This window comes from Aquarana catesbeiana, linkage group LG03 (genome assembly GCF_042186555.1).
Source record: "Aquarana catesbeiana isolate 2022-GZ linkage group LG03, ASM4218655v1, whole genome shotgun sequence".
Taxonomy (NCBI): domain Eukaryota; kingdom Metazoa; phylum Chordata; class Amphibia; order Anura; family Ranidae; genus Aquarana; species Aquarana catesbeiana.
Window position 1 is genome coordinate 108,655,390 of NC_133326.1, and position 20,952 is coordinate 108,676,341.

General features: G+C 43.9%; 1 protein-coding gene and 1 long non-coding RNA gene across 2 annotated transcripts in view; one reads left to right on the forward strand and one right to left on the reverse strand.

Annotated features, from left to right (window-relative positions):
• LOC141131547 (long-chain fatty acid transport protein 2-like) overlaps nt 1–20,952 on the reverse strand; it is a 352,210-nt gene that overhangs the window by 290,783 nt on the left and 40,475 nt on the right. The window lies entirely within an intron of this gene.
• On the forward strand, nt 1,230–6,150 carry LOC141134459 (uncharacterized). Its single transcript, XR_012243157.1, has 3 exons — nt 1,230–1,699; nt 4,599–5,088; nt 5,360–6,150. It is a non-coding gene; the product is annotated as an uncharacterized lncRNA (long non-coding RNA).

Here is a 20,952-nt window from a genome sequence, read left to right on the forward strand (position 1 = left end):
TCCTCAGTGGGGCTTGGGCTGATTTCCCAATTATGTTGTTTCGGTTGGGGGGGACTGGGTTCATCTTGGCTGAGTCTTTTTTCCCCTATGTGAACCAAAAAATTAATATACTTGGCACACAGATATTTTAGTACATAGTAATCTTCAAACATTGTAGTGAAGTGGTGTCCAAATTGTCTGTTTGTGTAGAGTTCCTAGTTTAATACATTTTTAATTTTATAAAGACATAGATAGATACATAGATATATCTCTAAATATCAATAGATATATAAATATATATATATTTAAATATATATAGATGTGTGTGTATCTCTCTATATATCTCTATATATATCTCTCTCTCTCTCATATATATATATATATATATATATATATATATATATATATATATATATATATATATATGAGAGAGAGAGATTGAGATTATATATATCTAGAGATAGATAGATACATTAATAAAAGATCTAGGTCTGTATATATGTAACGAGGTTTATTAAAAGATCGTTTCAAATGATAAAAAACTCGTACAGTAAAGAAAAGCACATGGAGCAGTATACAAGGTAATAAACAGAAGATGAACACATGACAAGTACTTTACTTTTTTTCAGCACTTTACGGATCCGTCTGTACTGATCCGGCTCCTGGAGTTTGAGGTCGGACCATCTTTTCTGAATCTGATCTTTCGAACGCCGTACCCTAAAAGAAATATGTAATGTCTTCACCACCTTCGCCATTATTTTGGCTTTTCTAAAATTAGGCCGGGCGTACGGTCCATACTTCCCATCATAGTCATTATTTTGCAGAATTGCCACCATTTCCACCATCTCTTTAAAGGACATATTGGAGGCCTTAAATCTCGGCTTCCCAGATCGTGACGTTCCGGCCTGAGGTAGTACACACCTGATGTGTCTCTGCCATTATTCATCCCACTACGCACCGTAGAAAGAATGGGCGGAGAACATTCGTTAAAGTAGAACGTCAGGGGCGGGCGACGCAGGCGGAGTTTCACACATGCGCAGTGTATAAAGAGGTATTGCGCATGTGTCGTACGTACGTTCTGTGCATAGAGTCAAGGGCGGGGTATATGCGTAAAGAAAAAGAACGTCAGGGGCGGGCCAAGCAGGCGGAGTATTAGGCATGTGCAGTGTATAAAACGTTATCACGTGTTGTGTCGTACAGGGGCGGACTGACCATTCGGTCATTAGGACGCCGACCGAGGGCCCGTGGCCAGTAGGGGGCCCGTGAGTCTCTTATCGGATGCTGTGGGTAAATAGAAGAGAGAGAATCGCTCTCTCTTCTCTCATTGGCTCCAGAGAAGCTGAATTTGTGGCGCCAAATCTGAGTCCTGAGCAGGAGAGGAGCTAGCTGGAGGAAGGATGGGAAATGTCAGCGCTGACAATTAGCGCACATTGGACACTGAACTGAGAGAGGGAGGGAGGGGGAGAATGTCGACCCAGGAGCCTGGACATTGTCACTGCTCATATAAGACACTCCTCGGGTCATTGGACAAGTGAGGAGCGGGTAACGAGCATGAAGAGGAATGTCCAGAAAGAAGAAACTCGATCTCTTCCATGCTTGTGTGTGTCAGGCAGTTCCCGAGCCTCCATCTCCCCTCCCCTCCTGGGGGAGAACAGGGCAAGCAGGACAACACAGTAGCGATCATTGCTACCCATAAAGTAGTCACCGGAGCTCCTCCAAGGTAAGATAACAGGACGGATGGCAGACTGCATTCTTCTCCTGTGAGTCACGATTGTTCTGCCTTCCACACTGTATAATTCTGTGCTTTAAACTTGTCCTGTACCACAGCAGGACAGGTCTGGTGAAAGTAAAATTCTTCAATATGTTAAGAATATACTGGGACTTTTCAGGTACTACATACATAGATGTATTTTCACAAAATAATTCTTTTTGATATATGTGTATGTAAAATATCTCTGTAGCACCTGAAAGTCCCAGTATATTTCTAACATATTCATGAATTTGAGCAATAACAGCAAAGGACTTGGTGCCACAATACAACCCATCTCCAGGAAACTAAGATAAAGTCCATTCTTGCAGTGTGTGGGGGAGGGGGAAGTAAGGGGAAGCCTCTTTCACCTACCTGTTTTCATGCACCAGCCAGCTGCATTGCTCTCTTCCTCCACTAAAACCCCCACCTCATCACATACCATAAAGTAACATTAACCCTGTATGGTATGATGAGCGGGGCTGGAGTGTCATCTGCACATGCACCGCCGCTGCTGCGCAAGCAAACCCGTACACGTTCGGTCATTTTCGAACATGCAGGCGCAGCGACATAATGGCACCAGGCGCACTATTTGTAAATGTAAGGCAGCAGTGGCACTTTGTGAGGTCTCAGCAGTGACGTCACCTCTCATCACAGCCTGGTAAGATCCCTCCGCAGCCTCTGACCCCTGTACCATGACCGCAGCCTCTGACCCCTGTACCATGTCCGCAGCCTCTGACCCCTGTACCATGACCGCAGCCTCTGACCCCTGTACCATGACCGCAGCCTCTGACCCCTGTACCATGTCCGCAGCCTCTGACCCCTGTACCATGACCGCAGCCTCTGACCCCTGTACCATGTCCGCAGCCTCTGACCCCTGTACCATGACCGCAGCCTCTGACCCCTGTACCATGTCCGCAGCCTCTGACCCCTGTACCATGTCCGCAGCCTCTGACCCCTGTACCATGACCGCAGCCTCTGACCCCTGTACCATGTCCACAGCCTCTGACCCCTGTACCATGTCCACAACCTCTGACCCCTGTACCATGTCCACAACCTCTGACCCCTGTACCATGTCCACAACCTCTGACCCCTGTACCATGTCCGCAGCCTCTGACCCCTGTACCATGTCCACAACCTCTGACCCCTGTACCATAACCGCAGCCTCTGACCCCTGTACCATGACCGCAGCCTCTGACCCCTGTACCATGTCCACAACCTCTGACCCCTGTACCATGTCCACAACCTCTGACCCCTGTACCATGTCCACAACCTCTGACCCCTGTACCATGACCGCAGCCTCTGACCCCTGTACCATGACCGCAGCCTCTGACCCCTGTACCATGTCCGCAGCCTCTGACCCCTGTACCATGACCGCAGCCTCTGACCCCTGTACCATGACCGCAGCCTCTGACCCCTGTACCATGACCGCAGCCTCTGACCCCTGTACCATGTCCACAACCTCTGACCCCTGTACCATGTCCACAACCTCTGACCCCTGTACCATGTCCACAACCTCTGACCCCTGTACCATGTCCGCAGCCTCTGACCCCTGTACCATGTCCACAACCTCTGACCCCTGTACCATAACCGCAGCCTCTGACCCCTGTACCATGACCGCAGCCTCTGACCCCTGTACCATGTCCACAACCTCTGACCCCTGTACCATGTCCACAACCTCTGACCCCTGTACCATGTCCACAACCTCTGACCCCTGTACCATGACCGCAGCCTCTGACCCCTGTACCATGTCCACAACCTCTGACCCCTGTACCATGTCCGCAGCCTCTGACCCCTGTACCATAACCGCAGCCTCTGACCCCTGTACCATAACCGCAGCCTCTGACCCCTGTACCATGTCCGCAGCCTCTGACCCCTGTACCATGTCCGCAGCCTCTGACCCCTGTACCATGTCCGCAGCCTCTGACCCCTGTACCATGACCGCAGCCTCTGACCCCTGTACCATGTCCGCAGCCTCTGACCCCTGTACCATGTCCGCAGCCTCTGACCCCTGTACCATGACCGCAGCCTCTGACCCCTGTACCATGACCGCAGCCTCTGACCCCTGTACCATGTCCGCAGCCTCTGACCCCTGTACCATGTCCGCAGCCTCTGCAGTGTGTGTGAATATGTGTATATATGTGTGTGTGTGTGTGTGTGTATACATGCGTATGACTTTCTTTACTTCGCTGCTATGGGCTCTAGCCCCAGGATCTCGGTCTTCCCTACTAACAGAATGGCAATTTGACTTGTTTACGTCGGCAGACCACCGTTCTGCCTCTGTTGGAAACGATCATCGGGGCCCGGCGGACATCGGGTCCGCCAGACCGGCTGATTAGCTCTCGTTGTGTCCAATCACAGCGGCAGCAGGTCAAACAGCACGCAGACCCACAAGTGCAGAATCACGTACCTGTACGTGATTCTGCTCACAGGAGACGCAGCCCCGCAGTAAATATACATGGTTAATGTGAGTTTATTTTTTTTAACTCTTTAAACATTTATTTTGAACATACAGTAGAGAAATTCTGTGACCAATGCATGTAATGTAGCAGTGCAATATATACGTGGGGCTTTGTGAGGGTGAGGCTTGTGTGTGGGTGGGGACAAAGGGGGCCCCATGATCCCCTATTGCCCGGGGGCCCCATGAGTTGTCAGTCCGCCCCTGGTGTCGTACGTACGTTCTGTGCGTAGATGATAGTGGACCGGGACGCTACAAAACGAAGGTAATTTAAAATTTTGAAATTTGGTCAAAACTTTGTAGCAAGCAGCCTATATGGCTTGACAGATTGATGAGGCCTATGTAGGGATAAGATGATGAGGGTTTAGCAGAAACATAAAAGTGTTTTTTGTCTTGTGTCTTTATCTTTTACAGACATTATGAATGCCAAATTTAAAGAGCTTGAATTTTTGTCGGCTTTCATTGACAAATACAGAGAGATGAGGAATCTGTGGGATGTCAAACACCCTCAATATTATTTGAAACATGTAAGGAAGTCAACGCTGGAGAGACTTCTGACATTTGTCCAGACGACCATCCCAGAAGCAACGATGGAGATGTTGTTAAAGAAAATTGGGATCTTGAGGAACATGTATAAGAGGGAGCATAACAAGATCCAGGGTCCATGAGATCAGGAGCATCAGCAGATGATGTATATGTGCCCAGGCTGTGGTACTACAATAAACTACGGTTTCTTGATGACCAGACTGAAGCCAGGGCATCACTTTCAACCCTTCCCTCCACCCTTCCCTCCACCCTTCCATGCACTCTTCCATGCACCCTTCCCTCCACCCCAGCAGAGGCTGACGAGGACCAAGCTGGGTCTTCCATCCTGGAAGAACCGGATGTGACCATCTGGAGTCAGGTAAATTAATTTCAAAAATATTTACTGTCCTAATATTAATGATGTTAACTGGATGTTATAATTGATTAAAATAATTTTCTCCTACATATCAATTGACAGTAGTGGCCAAATATGTTTGACACCTGCTTTAAAAAATTATGGTGTCTGATTTCTAGACTCTTTTATTAAGAGATGTATTCACATTGAATTTGCAAGTCATGAGAAGCAAATTGTCTGTCATTGATGAACCCAAAAAAATAAAAATAAAACTATGTCCCTTTTTTATACACAGGATGAGGGCAGCCAGGAGGAATGTGGGGAAAGTGGCAGGCAGGAGGAGGCCGGGCCCATGGACAGCCTGGAGGAGGCCGGACCCAGTGTCATCCTGGAGGAGGCCGGACCCAGTGTCATCCTGGAGGAGGCCGGACCCAGTGTCAGACAGGAGGTGGCTGGACCCAGTAGGAGCCTGACACAATCTCAAGTGCCTCCCCTCCGCCTTCATACAAAAAGGCCCAGGAAGGGGACGGTGACACAGGAGGCATCCCTGCGCCTCATGCGAGAGGCCAGTAATTTTTTGAGGAGCCCCCCCGAAGCTGAAGAGGCCCATGGGTGCTACTTAGCCAGCAGGCTGCTTCAAATGCAGTAGGGCCAACGCCTCATTTGCGAAAAACTTTTGGCGGAAATGATCCACAAGGGGCTGAACGGCGAGCTAACTGCCAATACACAATTACATGAGGCAGCCCCCCTCCTCCTCCTCCTCCTTCTCCTCCTGCCACAACTCAAACACCAGAGCCACAGCCTCCAAAGAAGGCTGCGGGGAAGGCTGCAGGGAAGGGTGCAGGGCAGCGTGGAGGAAAGGCTGCAGGGAAGAGAAGAAAGTGATGACCTGGGTTCAGTCTGGTCTGACAGAAGACCCAGGCTGTTGTAGTACCACAGTCTGGGGACATCTATATCATCTGCTGCTGCTGTTGATCTCTGGGATTCCTGGACCAGATTGTGCTCCCTCTTATGTGGACTCCTCAAGATCCCAATTTTCTTGTCCACAGACTTTTTCCAGCGTTGACTTCCTCTTTATTTTCTTTTGACCATAAATAAATGGATATTTGAGTTTATGAAATGACTTCATGTGCTTTAATTAACATCATTGATTTAGACACAATGTCAAATTAACAAGGGACAACAATCTCCTTGAGGTTGCAAAAACACACACAAAAAAAAAAAAAAATAATGTTCTAGTGGTAACGTAAAAAAAAAAAAAAAAAAAAAAAAAAATTATACATACCAAAAAAAGGTTCTTTGTGTTAACTTTATATACAAAAGAAAAAATCACAATAAACAAAAAAATGGTTCTTTGTGGTAACTTAAAAAAAAACAAACAAAAATGAAAGAAAAATGTATTTGTGTTCAATTTAAGAACTACAAAACTAAAACAAAAAAATATATAAAAAAAAATGGTTCTTTGTGGTAACTTTACAAACCCCCCCAAAAAAAAAAGGTAGATAAAGATAAAATAAGTTCGACAACAATCATAAAATAAAAATCTGGATAAAATCTAAAATAAAAGATGACTCCCCCCAAAAAAACAAGTGTAAAAATTATTATTAGTATGGAGACATTGTTTTTAAAAATAATACTATATCATTCATGAGATCAAAGAGAAAAAGAATCCAGAAATCAGTTTGGGAGAACTCTGTGTAAATAGGAACAGCAAAACATCTTCGTTCTTATAGCATTATTAAAGAAGACATTAATGCGCTGCATTCAATGATCACAGAATTTGCAGCATGAGGAATGTGCTACCTACAATACGAACACTAGTTTTACTAGACCGAGTGCCTCCGATTAGTTTTTGCTTATGAGCATGCGTCGTTTTTTTTGTCCGTCGGACTAGCATACAGATGAGTGGATTTCTGGGTCCGGCGTAGTTACGACGTAAAGATTTGAAGCATGTTTCAAATCTACAGTCCGTCAGATTTGCGGCTGGAAAAGTCCGCTGAAAGTCCGGGTAAGCAAACACATGATCGGATTGTCAGCCGTATTTTGTCCGTCGGCGTCCGTAGGACTTTTGCAGATGAAAAGTCCGACCGTGTGTACGCGGCATTAGTGTTTAGGTCAAGGTCATGGTCAGTGATTTTTGGACAGGATTTGTTTTTTTATAAATTAGTATCAGTGTCAGTGTGTTTAGGTTGGATAAAAAAAAAAAAAGCAAAATGTGCACTGTTGTTTCTAGGCTGTACCACGGGTACAAATAACAAATGACATACACATATGTGGTATCACTGCGATCGTCAAGAGCAGGAGAATTTATTTTGGGTTGTTCTTTGGAGAAAGGTTATGGTGGTAGCAAGAAATATACGGGTAAATTTAGATTTTCACCATTTTGGGCCAGTTTTCTTTAGCTAATAATAAAATAAAAATTAAAAAAATCAGGAGATACTGTATCCATTACCATTGCAATAGAGGAGTTTTTTGGGACTTTGAATGAGACGCATGATAACATGCATCTCTGTATTCATTACCATTTACCACCAAATGAAAGCCCAATTTGTCCTGAAAAAACAAGGTATAATCTACTTGTATGCACAAAGTAATTGTGATGATATGTACGGTTTTATTAACACATGTTAGTAAAGTTTTTTCTGATGGGCACTTCTGGATGTAAGGGGGGACTCTTTGAAAACTTGAAAAAAATGGTCAGTTTTTTTTTTTTCCAATAGATTTTTTTTTGAAGTTTTTGGCGATACATGTGTAAAGTCAGGTATACGTATGGCAATCATCAATACAGATAACTTTGCATAACATAAACTCGCATTAACAAGGGTACGCACATAACAGGGTGCGTGGTTGCCGTTTTCAACTATAATAACAGACATCAATAATATGTATAGCAACAGAAGCAGGATATATACTAGCTTGGGGAGTTTGGGGGGGTGGCGTAGGGCAGGGAGAAGGGGGAGGAAGAGAGAAAGGGAGGGAGAGAGGAAGAGAGCAAGAGAGAGAGAGCACAACAAGTTCTATTTATTGTACCTGTCAATAGTTTATGTAGGATTTTTTTATGTACCATTGTTCCCAAGGGAGCCATAGTTCACGAATATGGGAGTGTAAAAAAGGTCAGTTTTATAATGTACCAGTTGCAGTAAACATTAGCATCCAATCAGAAACAATCTTTCACCAATCTCATGCTATAAAAAAACTAAAATGTTTTGTTTTCTGTGTAGCACTTGGTGCATCTTAATTGCTCTTTGCACTGCCTTATTATCCAGTTAATAAGTGAACATTTTCTCCTACCTTAGTAAATTAGCCTCAATGTATAAAGATAATGGTGGTATCCATTTTATAAGAGGCTAATAGTGTATTGGGCTCCAAAACTTATATTTACTAGTAGTTACAGGAATTACAGGTCTTGGCGTCATATGCTTTGAGTTTGTTTGTTTTTTTGTCAGTTGTTTTTCCTAGCAGCACAAGAGTATGCAAAGAACTTTGTATTACAGATTCTGAATAACATCTCAAAAATGTCCCTAGAATGCCACACTAAATAAACACTTCTGAAATATGAAATTTTAGTAACATATTATTTTCTAACACACCCTATTGCGATCTGCAAATTCGGACATGAATTGGATCGCATGGGTGTGAACGATCCGATTCTGCTGCGGGCCAAAAAAAGTGTCCTGTGCGAGTTTGGCCCAAATGCGATGCAAATTCAGCCATGCTATCTGTATGGCTGAATTCGCATCGCATGTGATTTGCACTGCAGTGCAGTGCGAATCCCATGCAATCTCGCACCACGCAGCAGTATGAACCGGCCCTTAATGTGGTTGTAAAGGCAGAAGGTTTTTTTATCTTAATGCATTAAAGCGGAGGTCCGCCCACCACTGCAAAAATTCAAAGCCAGCAGCTACACATACTGCAGCTGCTGACTTTCAATAATAGGACACTTACCTGTCCTGGAGTCCAGCGATGTCGGCACCGCAGCTGATGTTTCCATCAGCTGTCGGATGCTGCCGCCGCCATTGTGGGTAAGGGAACCCGGCAGTGTAGCCTTACGGCTTCATGCCGGGTCCCTACTGCACATGCGTGAGGCAACGCTGTGCTCTCCTATGGGCCCGGCGGCGGGGGGAAGAAGGAGGGAGCCAAGCTGTGATGTAATTCGCCACAGCCTGGACTCCCGCACGTAGGTACAGGATACCCGTCAGTCAAAGACAGATATCCGTTCCCCCTCTCCCCCGAAAGGTGCCAAATGTGGCACCAGAGAGGGGGAGGAGACAAATGAGTGGAAATTCCACTTTTGGGTGGAACTCCGCTTTAAGATTAAAAAACTTCTGTGTGTAGCAGCCCCCCTCAAACTTGCTTGAGCCCCATCTAGATCCAACAGTGTTGCACGAGTGCCTTGGCCGTCTGGGACTCTCCCTCCTGATTGACTGAGACACAGCAGCGGGGTCATTGGCTCCCACTGCTGTCCATCAAAGTTAGTTAACCAATCAGGAGAGAGAGGTACAGGGCTGAACCACTGCTCCATGTCTAAATGGACACAGGAAGCTGCAGCTCGTTTCGGGTGCCCCCATAGCAAGCTGCTTGCTGTAGGGGCACTCAACAGGGAGGAGGGGCCAGGAAAACCAAAGAGGGACCCGAGAGGAGGAGGATCTGGACTGCTCTGTGCAAAACCACTACACAGAGCAGGCAAGTATTACATGTTTGTTATGTGTATGTTTGTTACAAGAAAAAAAAATCTAGACTTTAGTATCACTTTAATTTGAAGCAGCTTTACTTAAAATTGATTTCTTTACTGGGTGAAGGTGAGCAGGATTTGGACCTATGTCTGGTTTTCCCTGCTATCTAGGAGACCTGCAAGGAGATGTCCCCCTATCCAAGCATGACTGTCACAGGCCTGATGTCACGTTTAAGGGTCAGGCTGGGAGATCAGTAGCTATAGCAGTAGAGAGGCTCCTACGGACCAGCAGGATCGGTACACAAGCAGGTCACCCAGGCAGATGATGTGAGCTTACTCGAGATGTGGGTTTTAAGCACTAACTGGTATTGCCCACAGCTCCTGATGGTGGAGACAGGGTTTGCTGTGTGTTTGTACTAGGTCACAGTCCTCAGGATCGCACCACTGGGTGGTGAGCAAGCTGGGATCCAGTATCAGATATAGCCAGGGCCACGGTTAGAAATCATGGGGCCCCATATAGCTTACCTGTCAGGGCCTGAGCCTGCGCCCCCCCAGCTCACAGGCAGCCAGCAGAGACAAAGGAGGTGGTGAGCACTGTAGAAAGCAGGGTGTGACAAAATCTTGCCAACAGTGATAGGGGTTTAAAACTTGTACAGAGCATAGGGATCAAATTTGTGTATATAACGTACAAAATGCAGGTGTCAGAAAAATGGCTGCGGTGTCATGGTGCGGGTTTTAAGGGGTTAAAACAGGTGGTGAGGCGGCAACATAACACTTCCTCGCCACCTGTCAAACACCTCTAAAAAGCAATCCAGCATGGATCACTCTTCAGAGGGCAACACAAGTGTAAAAAGCAGTATATTTACTGTCACCCAATCATTTCCTTTAAGCTGCAATGGCAGCAGAGGGGGTGTACAAATGCCACAGATAAAATGTATTGCATTACAACATGTCAAAAATTGGCCCTATTGTTGAGTTTTGTGGGCAGTAATGCACACTGGTCATGGCCCGTTCAACTGAATAGGGGCTACCATGTTCCTGCAACAGTGTGCAATGCATGCAGTTGCGGGATGCAGGTGTCAAATTTAAGCACTTCAGCTCCGGAAGGTTTACCCCCCTTCCTGACCAGGCCATTTTTTTGCGATACTGCACTGCGTTGTTTTAACTGACAATTACGTGGTCGTGCCATACTGTACCCAAATAAAATTGACGTCCTTTTTTCCTACAATTAGAGCTTTCTTTTGGTGGTATTTGATCACCTCTGCGGTTTTTATTTTTTGCGCTATAAATAAAAGACTGACAATTTTGAAAAAAACACATCAAATAATTAAATGTAAAAAATCTAATTTCTTCATCAATTTAGGCCAATATGTATTCTGCTTCATGTTTTTGGTAAAAAAAAAATCCCAATAAGGGTATATTGATTGGTTATATATGTAAGTGACTCCCGCGCTGTCAGAAAAGAAAACTGGGGTACACTGCAGCAAACACCTGGTAAAGTGATCCTAGGCAGAAAAATAAGAGAATATATAAATAGTAGTGATGCGCTGTGTAAGAGCAAACATGTGCCAAAGGACTAACTAATTGTAAAATGCCAAGCGAAAATTAACATAAACAAAACTGGCTTAAAACAAATGATTGAATATAAGTGATTGAAAATAATGACTGATTACAAAACATATGACATAGATCAAACCAATATATTGATCAGTTTGCACAAAAGTTAAAGTGTCTACATACTATGGGATAGATTTATGGATTATTTTTTTTTTTTACAGTTTTTTTTACTAGTAATGGCGGCGATTTTTAGCGAAACTGCGACATTGCGGCGGACAAATCTGACACTAAGTGACGCTTTTTGGGGACCAGTGACACCAATACAGTGATCAGTGCTAAAAAAAAATGCGTTGTCACTGCACTAATGACACTGGCAGGGAAGTGGCTAACATCAGGGGCGATCAAAGTGTTAAGTGTGTTCCCTGGGAGTGCTTTCTTTCTGTGTGGGGGATGGTTTAACTGAAGAAAGACAGAGATCCATGTTCCTGCTTAGCAGAAACAAAAGATCTCTGTCTTTCTTACTAGAAAAACGGCAATCTACTATTTTTACATAGGCAGATCTGCCTCTCTTTGAATGATCGCTGGGTTTCTGGCGGACATCGGGTTCTGGCGGACCCGCTGATTGGCTCCCGCTGTGTCCAATGACAGCGGGAGAGGGGTTTCCGGCGGTGAATGCGTGCCCCAGAGCCAAAGAAAGAAATCACGTACAGGTCCTTAAAGGGGTTGTAAACCCTCAGGGGTTTATAATTCAGCAGGGGATAGGAACTGGACTGCTTCATGTTTTCTTTGGGGCACTGCTAAGTAATCTCCTGGTTTGCAGCAATTACAAAAAAAACTTCCATTAACCCCCTTTGCTCAGCTGGGGCAGGAATGGGACTATTTAATGTTTTTTGGACAAAGGCGGCATAATCCTTGTGCTGCATCCCAACAATGAAATGAAAGTCCCGGCCCCCTCTTCTATATCAATCCGCCAGGGCATGTATTTGCTGGGAACCACAACACAAGGATTACTCCGCCAGGGACTTTTTAATGTTTTTCATGCCCAGGCAGAGTAGTTCTCAAGCTGTGGGGTTCCGGCAATGACATGCCCTGGCAGATTGATATAGAAGAGGGGGCTGGGACTTTAAATTGTTGGGACCGCAGAACAAGGATTATGCCGCCTGTGCCTGAAAAACATGCTCTGCCACTGGGCCCCCCCTGCTGATTTGGGGCCCAGGGCTTGTACAGGAGGACCAGAGGTACCCCCTTATCGGCAGCCCTGGATATAGCAGGTAGGGACTCAGCAGAGGTGTAGTTAGTAAACAAGCCAAAGCTTGTTAACAAGTGGTTGCCGTTTGGCATCAAGCAGAAGCATAGTGGAGGAACAAGCCAAAAGGTCAGTAACGAGTGGTAGCGAAGACACCTTCAGATACCTTGGCTTTTCATTTGGGCCCAAGCTTGGAGACCAAACCCCAGCCTATACTGCAAACAGAGCATACATTCTGTTGTAAAGATTTTCATAAACACACAAAGAAAACAAATACAGGGGGTCCCCTACTTACAAACATCCGACTTACAAACGACTCCTACTTACAAACGGAGGGAGGCAACAGGAAGTGAGAGGAAATCTACCCCTAGGAAGGGAAATTCACTCCTGTAAGAGTTAATATGGCCAAAAAGGTGTCTCCACTGATGCTTTATCACCAATCCTTGTTTCCCTAATAACCCCAAATTTTTAAAATCCAATTGTCATTGGGACAGAAAGTGATGTGAAATCTTCTGAACAGGGGCACAGACAGCAAAACACATGTTACAGGGGTGATAACCCTTCCCTAGGCTATCTAAAAAACTTAAAAATAGATTTTTTGGCTGGAGCTACACTTAAAAAATGTACCTGTTCCGACTTACAAACAGATTCAACTTAAGAACAAACCTAAAGTCCCTATCTTGTTTGTAACCCGGGGACCCCCTGTATTGGTTTCTTTAGCTAACTCCTTCCCAAGCATTTTGAAATTATTCTTGTAACTCTGAAACTGTTTAAAACAAACTTGTTGCTTGACACAAGTAAACATCAGTAACCCTGGACCACTGCTTGCTAGATCTCAGGACAAAGGTTTATGGAAGGTTTTTAGACTAAAACTGTCCTGGGGCAAAGGAGGTTCCTAAAAAAACAAGTGATTTGTCACACGTCAAATATCGTATAGGAACACACAATTGATGTCAGAAAACTATGTGCTCCTGTGTAGATGGAATCTAGTGTTGAACAAGCAAGTGTAAAGTATGCTTTAAATAACAGCGCAATTATACATTTTTTTATGCTAACCAAGTCAACATAGCAAAACATTTTTGGCTCTCAGACCTCAGTACATACCACATCACAATAGCTCCTTTCTGCCAGAACACATGGTTTATATTGTGAGTGGATTATAAAAAAAATTTAAAAAGTCTTTCTTCTGTCTTTATCTACTTTAAATTGAACCTTTGATTTGCCCATGCAGGGCAAATCTGGCTCCAAAGATACCTTCCGGTTTCTCTATTTAGTCACTGGGAGTAAAGACAGCCCTGCTGGAGATCCAAGTTGTGACTGGGAACTAGCACAGGGCTAAGCACTCTCTACCTGTCCCCATGTTAAAACACTGGGTACCGGAGCTGCCAGATACCAAGAATCAGTGTTGTAATGTAAGCAGGTGGCATGAATAAAGTAAGTGGTGATTGCGCTGTGATAAGAGGGGAAGGAAGAAGGAGGAAGGGGAAGGGGCTAGCTCAAATGTATAGAGAGGTGAATGAAAAATGAAAAAATTATACAAAATATAAAGGTATAATGAGCATGAGGGCTAGTATCATACTAGCACATAAAAAATATAATGTAAATACTGAAACAGAAGAAAAGAAAAATCTCAGTGCAAAAGGGCTAGTACCATACTAGCACATATGTGGTAACTCAGCAAATACTTATCAAAAGAAAAATCTCAGTGCAAAAGGGCTAGTACCATACTAGCACATATGTAGTAACTCAGCAAATACTTAATGGTGACTCCAAGTAAATAAATAAATGGTGAACAGTCCCACCGCCTTGTAGTACAAAGTGCTCAAACAATGAGTCATCAGTTCCAAAAGGCAAAATGGAATAATTATACAAAATATAAAAGTGTGATGAAATGTAATAAAGTGCAGTCTAATGAGCACTAAATCCAAATAAACTGAAGAAACAAAATAGCCTAAAACGTATAAAAAGCTATGAAATGAGTGACAAATACAGTGTGGGTACAAAAAAATTGAACAAAATAAAATATATAAATCAAACAAAGTCCATGTGCATGAGGGCTAGTATCATACTAGCACATAAAAATATTGTAAATACTGACACAAAAGAAAAGAAAAAATCTCAGTGCAAAAAGGGCTAGTATCATACTAGCACATATGTGGTAACTCAGCAAATACTTATTGGTGACTCCAAGTAAATAAATAAATGGTGAACAGTCCCACCACCTTGTAGTACAAAGTGCTCAAACAATGAGTCATCAGTTCCAAAAAGGCAAGTCCACAAGCCACAGGAAAGGGAAACAAAGTCTTCAGTGGGGACACCTCTGTGCTCGCAAGCAGCTCACCTTACTGCTGAAAGACAACAGCTTGTAATCCAGTATCAAATCACCAGCAAACAAGGGTCCCGTCCAGTAGTTCAGGTGATTCGGGTGGTGGGTGTGCAGGATGGTATATAAAAAACATAAGCAGACAGTATATAGTATAACTCCGTGGCGGCCAGAGTGGAAAAAGGGACAGGACACAGAAGGGGGATGCACTCACTTTTGTAAAATGAGTGTGGGCGTCAATCCAACGAACACCGAGTTCATGTACTTCAAAAAGGGTGTCTTCAAACCGTCCCCATTTCCTCAATGCTCGTCACAATGGGATGCATATATGTGGAGTATTGGAAGAGAGTGCACATAGCGTGATCCCGTATATAAATCAGTTTATTAGGTTAAAAACAACATGGTACACTTACATTTAGCAGAAGGCTATAGTAAAAAACATCCACGAGCGCCGAGCTCGTATCCTATCATCAGTCTGTGACAGTTCCCGTGCTCCAAACCTCACGCGTATCGTCACGTGACTTCATCAGAGGAGCTGACTAGAGCAGTGGGGGATTGAAAGAAACCTACAGAAATGCCACGTACGCACGGTCGGAATTTCCTAAAACAAATGTTCGATGTGAGCTTGTTGTCGGAAATTCCAACCGTGTGTATGCTCCATCGGACATTTGCTGTCATTTACGACAACAAATGTTTGAGAGCAGGTTCTCAAATTTTCCGACAATAAAGTTTGTTGTCGGAAATTCCGAGCGTGTGTACCAAAGTCCGACGCACAAAATTCCACGCATGCTCGGAATCAAGCAGAAGAGCCACACTGGCTGTTGAACTTAAGTTTTCTCGGCTCGTCGTACGTGTTGTACGTCACCGCTTTCTTGTTGATCGGAATTTCTGACAACATTTGTGCGACCGTGTGTATGGAAGACAAATTTGAGTCAACATCCGTTGGAAAAAAAATCCACGGTTTTGTTGTTGGAATGTCCGATCGTGTGTACACGGCATAAGGATGTGCTCCTGATGGGGGAGCGAAAGGAAGCAGAGTATGTGCTCCTGGCGGGGCAGGTTCTTTAACAGTATACTAAATAGAAATTCAAAAACAGTGAAACTAGTTTAGTACCATTAGGTTAGGTTCACAACTTTGTGTTTGTGGGTTGATGCATTTTTCAATGCATGTGGATGCTCCTTTTGAACTTGCATTGACACACATTTTGAATGCATTTGGTGCGTTTTCATACTGCGTTTTCAAGCTGATCAAAAAAAAATCTATGCTCTAACATCTTTGGCCGTTGACTATGGTTTGCTGCCTGGATGCAAAGTTTGCTTTTCCTGCTTATCTCACAGCAGCTGCAATAGCTGTAGCAGTTTTTGCTAAAGGAGAAGTTGATGGAGGAGCGAAGATACTGGGGAGACCCAGTGAACACCATCTTAGAACAAAGAGAAGAGTTTTGGGTCATCGATAATGACCTCCAAGAACAGGAGGATAAAATTCTTCAAATACACTCAGATGTCCTTGAAAAGGTGAGTTGATCTGCTCATCCTCATCATATCTCCATCTTAGTTTAAAAGAGAATACAACTTTGCACATGCAGTGCAAAGTGACATTAAAGCGGAGGTCCCCACCCCACCCCACGAAAAATTAAAAGTTAGCAGCTACAAATACTGCAGCTGCTGACTTTTAATATATGGACACTTACCTGTCCAGGGAGCCCGCAATTTCGGCACCCCGGCCAATCTTCAGATCAGCTGTTGGGTGCAGCTGCCGCTATTGCCAGTAAGGGACCCAGCAGGGAAGCCTTTCAGCTTCACAGCTGGTTCTCTACTGCGCATGCGAAGAGCGCTGCACTTTCTCCCAGCGGTGGAGGAAGGGGGGCAGCTGTCTCCGAAATTTGGGAAGGGGACCTGTCAAAAATAGATCCCCATTCCCCCCTGAAAGGTGCCAAATGTGGTGGGGAGGAGACTGATAAGTGGAAGTTCCACTTTTGGGTGGAACTCCGCTTTTATGCTGGGTTTACACCAGCTGCGGCCATGGCTTACAGCAGGGGGTCCATGTGTCCCTGTTCTCCATTTCAGGTCTGAATTTTTTCCTGAATTCGGACCTGAAATTGAGCCAAAGACGCACAGGACTCTTTCCTAATGCGGACCGCAGCCGCAGGTGTGTGAACCGGCTCCATTGAGAGCCAGACACGCTCTCCTGTCATGCGAATTGAATGCGGGGAAACTCGTAATCAATTTGCATAAGTGTGAACCCAGCCCAACTTACCAAATGATGCACCTGCAGGGTGGTGGCGTTTCTTGTGAATGATCATTAACAGCAATTTTTCTTTTCTTCACAGACTTGGCAAGTGGCTCAGGTCAGGGGTGGACTGACAACTCATGGGGCCCCTGAGCAATAGGAATTTATGGGGCCCCCAGGCAATCAGATTATGGGGGCCACACATTATATACATGCACACACACAGTATACAATCACACAGTATACACATACATGTACACACAGTATACACAGACATGTTTCTATTGGCTGAGAAGGTACTGGAGAGGTGGGGCAGCTATAATCTCAGGATTTTTAGACCAAAAGGATGTCGGTAAGGGACATTTCAGAGACAGATGTAAAAAACAAAAAAAAACAGATTTTTACATACTGTCCCTGGTTTACTGAGGCTGGCAACCCTGATGGGGCCCCGGGGCCCTCGAGCAGTGCCCGAGTGGCCGAATGGTCAGTCCGCCCCTGGCTCAGGTTGTCAGTGGCAAGCTGAGAGGCTGAGCCAGCTGCCGGTCCAGGCATCTGGACGGCTCCCAACATTGACATCAGCCAACAGTGGATTTTAGGCCGCTGTCCGCTGAAATTGGCTCATAGTAGTGCAGAACTAAGTGCACTCCTGTAATCCACAGGAGAAGTATGGCCAAAAGAGCTTTGGCTATACTTCTCCTTAAAGTCCATGTATTGTTTGCTGAGTCAACATGGGAAGCAAAAGGCCCCCTATACAGTATCTCACAAAAGTGAGTACACCCCTCACATTTTTGTAATTATTTTATTATATCTTTTCATGTGACAACACTGAAGAAATTACACTTTGCTACAATGTAAAGTAGTGAGTGTACAGCTTGTATAACAGTGTAAATTTACTGTCCCCTCAAAATAACTCAACACACAGCCATTAATGTCCAAACCGCTGGCAACAAAAAAGTGAGTACATCCCTAAGTGAAAATGTCCAAATTGGGTCCAATTAGCCCGGTGTCATGTGACTCGTTAGTGTTACAAGGTCTTAGGTATGAATGGGGAGCACGTGTGTCAAATTTGGTGTTATCGCTCTCACTCTCTCATACTGGTCACTGGAAGTTCAACATGGCACCTCATGGCAAAGAACTCTCTGAGAATCTGAAAAAAAGAATTGTTGCTCTACATAAAGATGGCCTAGGCTATAAAAAGACCCCAAACTGGGGAGCTACAGTTCATTGAGGGAACTATGAATGCCAACATGTACTGTGACATACTGAAGCAGAGCATGATCCCCTCCCTTCGGAGACGGGGCCGCAGGGCAGTATTCTCACATGATAACGACCCCAAGCACACCTCTAAGATGACCACTGCCTTGCTAAATAAGCTGAGGATAGGTGATGGACTGGCCAAGCATGTCTCCAGACCTAAACCCTATTGAGCATCTGTGGGGCAGCCTCAAACGGAAGGTGGAGGAGCGCAAGGTCTTTAACATCCACCAGCTCCGTGATGTCGTCATGGAGGCGTGGAAGAGGACTCCAGTGGCAACCTGTGAAGCTCTGGTGAATTCCATTACCAAGAGGGTTAAGGCAGTGCTGGAAAATAATGGTGGCCACACAAAATATTGACACTTTGGACACTGTTATACAAGCTGTACACTCACTACTTTACATTGCAGCAAAGTGTCATTTCTTCAGTGTTGTCACATGAAAAGATATAATAAAATGTTTACAAAAATGTGAGGGGTGTACTCACATTTGTGAGATACTGTAGATCTAAAAATACTTTTACGGACATAGAACCAGAAATAAAATGCAAATACCTTTCACATTCTAGACGGGATTTCAATGAAATAATGATAGGAGGAAGGTAAGAAAAAAAAAAAAAAAAACCCAACATGCATACAATACAAAACACAGGGAATTTTCTTAGACCATTTGAAACCTACATATTTGTTCAAACATGATAACAATTTTTAACCTTTACTGAGGGGCTGCCATAGTTAATCTCCTTTTGAAAAAGCTTGTTGCCTGGCTGACTGTCAGTTTAGTTATTTTTGAGTCAATAACCATGCACAATCCTGACTGCTAATGGCTAAATCTTTTTGATGGGTATAATGGTCATGCGTACTGGGCACACGAATAGGTGTGTGTGTAGCAGCCATGTTGTTCACGTCACAAGTCTCCTATGCCATTTTGTCATAAGAAGGCATAGCACAGTGACATTTCTCCCCTCCTTCCTTCAGTTTATAGAATACACAAACTGTTATCTAATGCCAGGACCGTGTTACCAATCCATTGATCAGACACAAAGACCTCTATAATACCCAATCTACAATTTCAAGAGTAACCACTTTTGTTGAGAAAAAAAAAAAAAACAACAAAACTTTCCCCTCTGTGTGATCTATGTACATTACAAGGATTTTAACAAACTTTGCTGCAGATTCCTACCTTTTGGTACTCTGAATAAATCCCTGTGTGTCTGTGTCCATGTGGTAGGTGGATCTAATGGGAGTGGTTTTATAAATTATCAACCAGCTGCTTCACTTGCATGGCTCTATTGAGGAAAATTGCAGGGTCTGCATCCCTTTAGATGCGATTTCCCTTTGGGAGTATCTCACAAAAAGTGACATTTTTGTCGCGGGGGATGACTGATATTTGACTTGTATCTTAGGGCAGACTTCTGGGAAATTCAGTGAGCCAATTACACAAGCAGGAAATTATGTTTCTGGGTGGCATTCTGTACACATTCTGAGTGCATAACACCTCCAGGTATCCATATTGCATTTTACAGAAAATTACAGGAGCTGCAGACTGAAAAGGAAAGGTCATTTTTTGATAACATCCAATTACAATATGACTTGAGTCGCGATTGTATATGCTATGTTATTTTTTATTTTATTTTTTTGCAATTTTTTTTCCCCGCGGAAGCGGAGTTACCCTCTTAGTCTGGAAACCCTAATAAAACTATCACACTCACAAGCTTGAGCAATCTAGAGAACTAACAGATACCCGGTCGTAAATAGCTCAGCTGAAGGGAATGACCAATATACATTTCTGCTAGAATGGTTAGCAGCCAAGACTCTAAAACTTTAGTATATTTCAGAACTCATGAAATAATAAAAGCACAGCCAGAACAAGGACATATTTACCACCCTCTGTTAATTTGAAGTGTTTTAAGCCCAAACATAGTTAACCTAGGAATATCGGGAGCAGAACCAGCCCAATTCCTCCCCTAGACAACTTGGGCATCCGAGACCTAACATATTTATAGCCATTTAGAAGCTAAATTTTATGCTGGACAATAATATGCATGTTGGCAGTCTGTATACAGTAGGTATTCAGAGATATGATTACTTATGGAAAACTGTATCTGGGACATATTCATACACCATGACACCCCAATGGACACTCCTCGGCCACTTAATTGGTCAGATGGTCTCTGACAACACTGCTGTAATATCAGATAAAAAGGAGGCTGCTCCTGAAGTTGACAGCTCTCGTTTTACCATCATACTAAAGAACACCTAACCAAACTTCAGAGAGCTACTTTACCTTTTTTGTTTATTCATTGGGCTCTGCAAACCAGGACATTGTTAAGTATTCTTCATTTTTAACTCCTTTTTCTCTGTTTTCTCTTTTTCTTTGTAACACCCTTTTTCTGAAATTATTTTATTTGCACCACTTTGACCTTTTTCATTAATAAACCCGATTTTGAAATGTGTTGAAATTGTCTCTAAAGCTCTTAATGCAAACTAAAAGAATTTCTATTTCTTGAAAAACACTACTATCGTATAAATACCTGAATGTACTTGTCTGTGGTGACAGTGTGCGTTACTGACGTTTATTCTAAAATCATAGTTGTTATTGCTTAT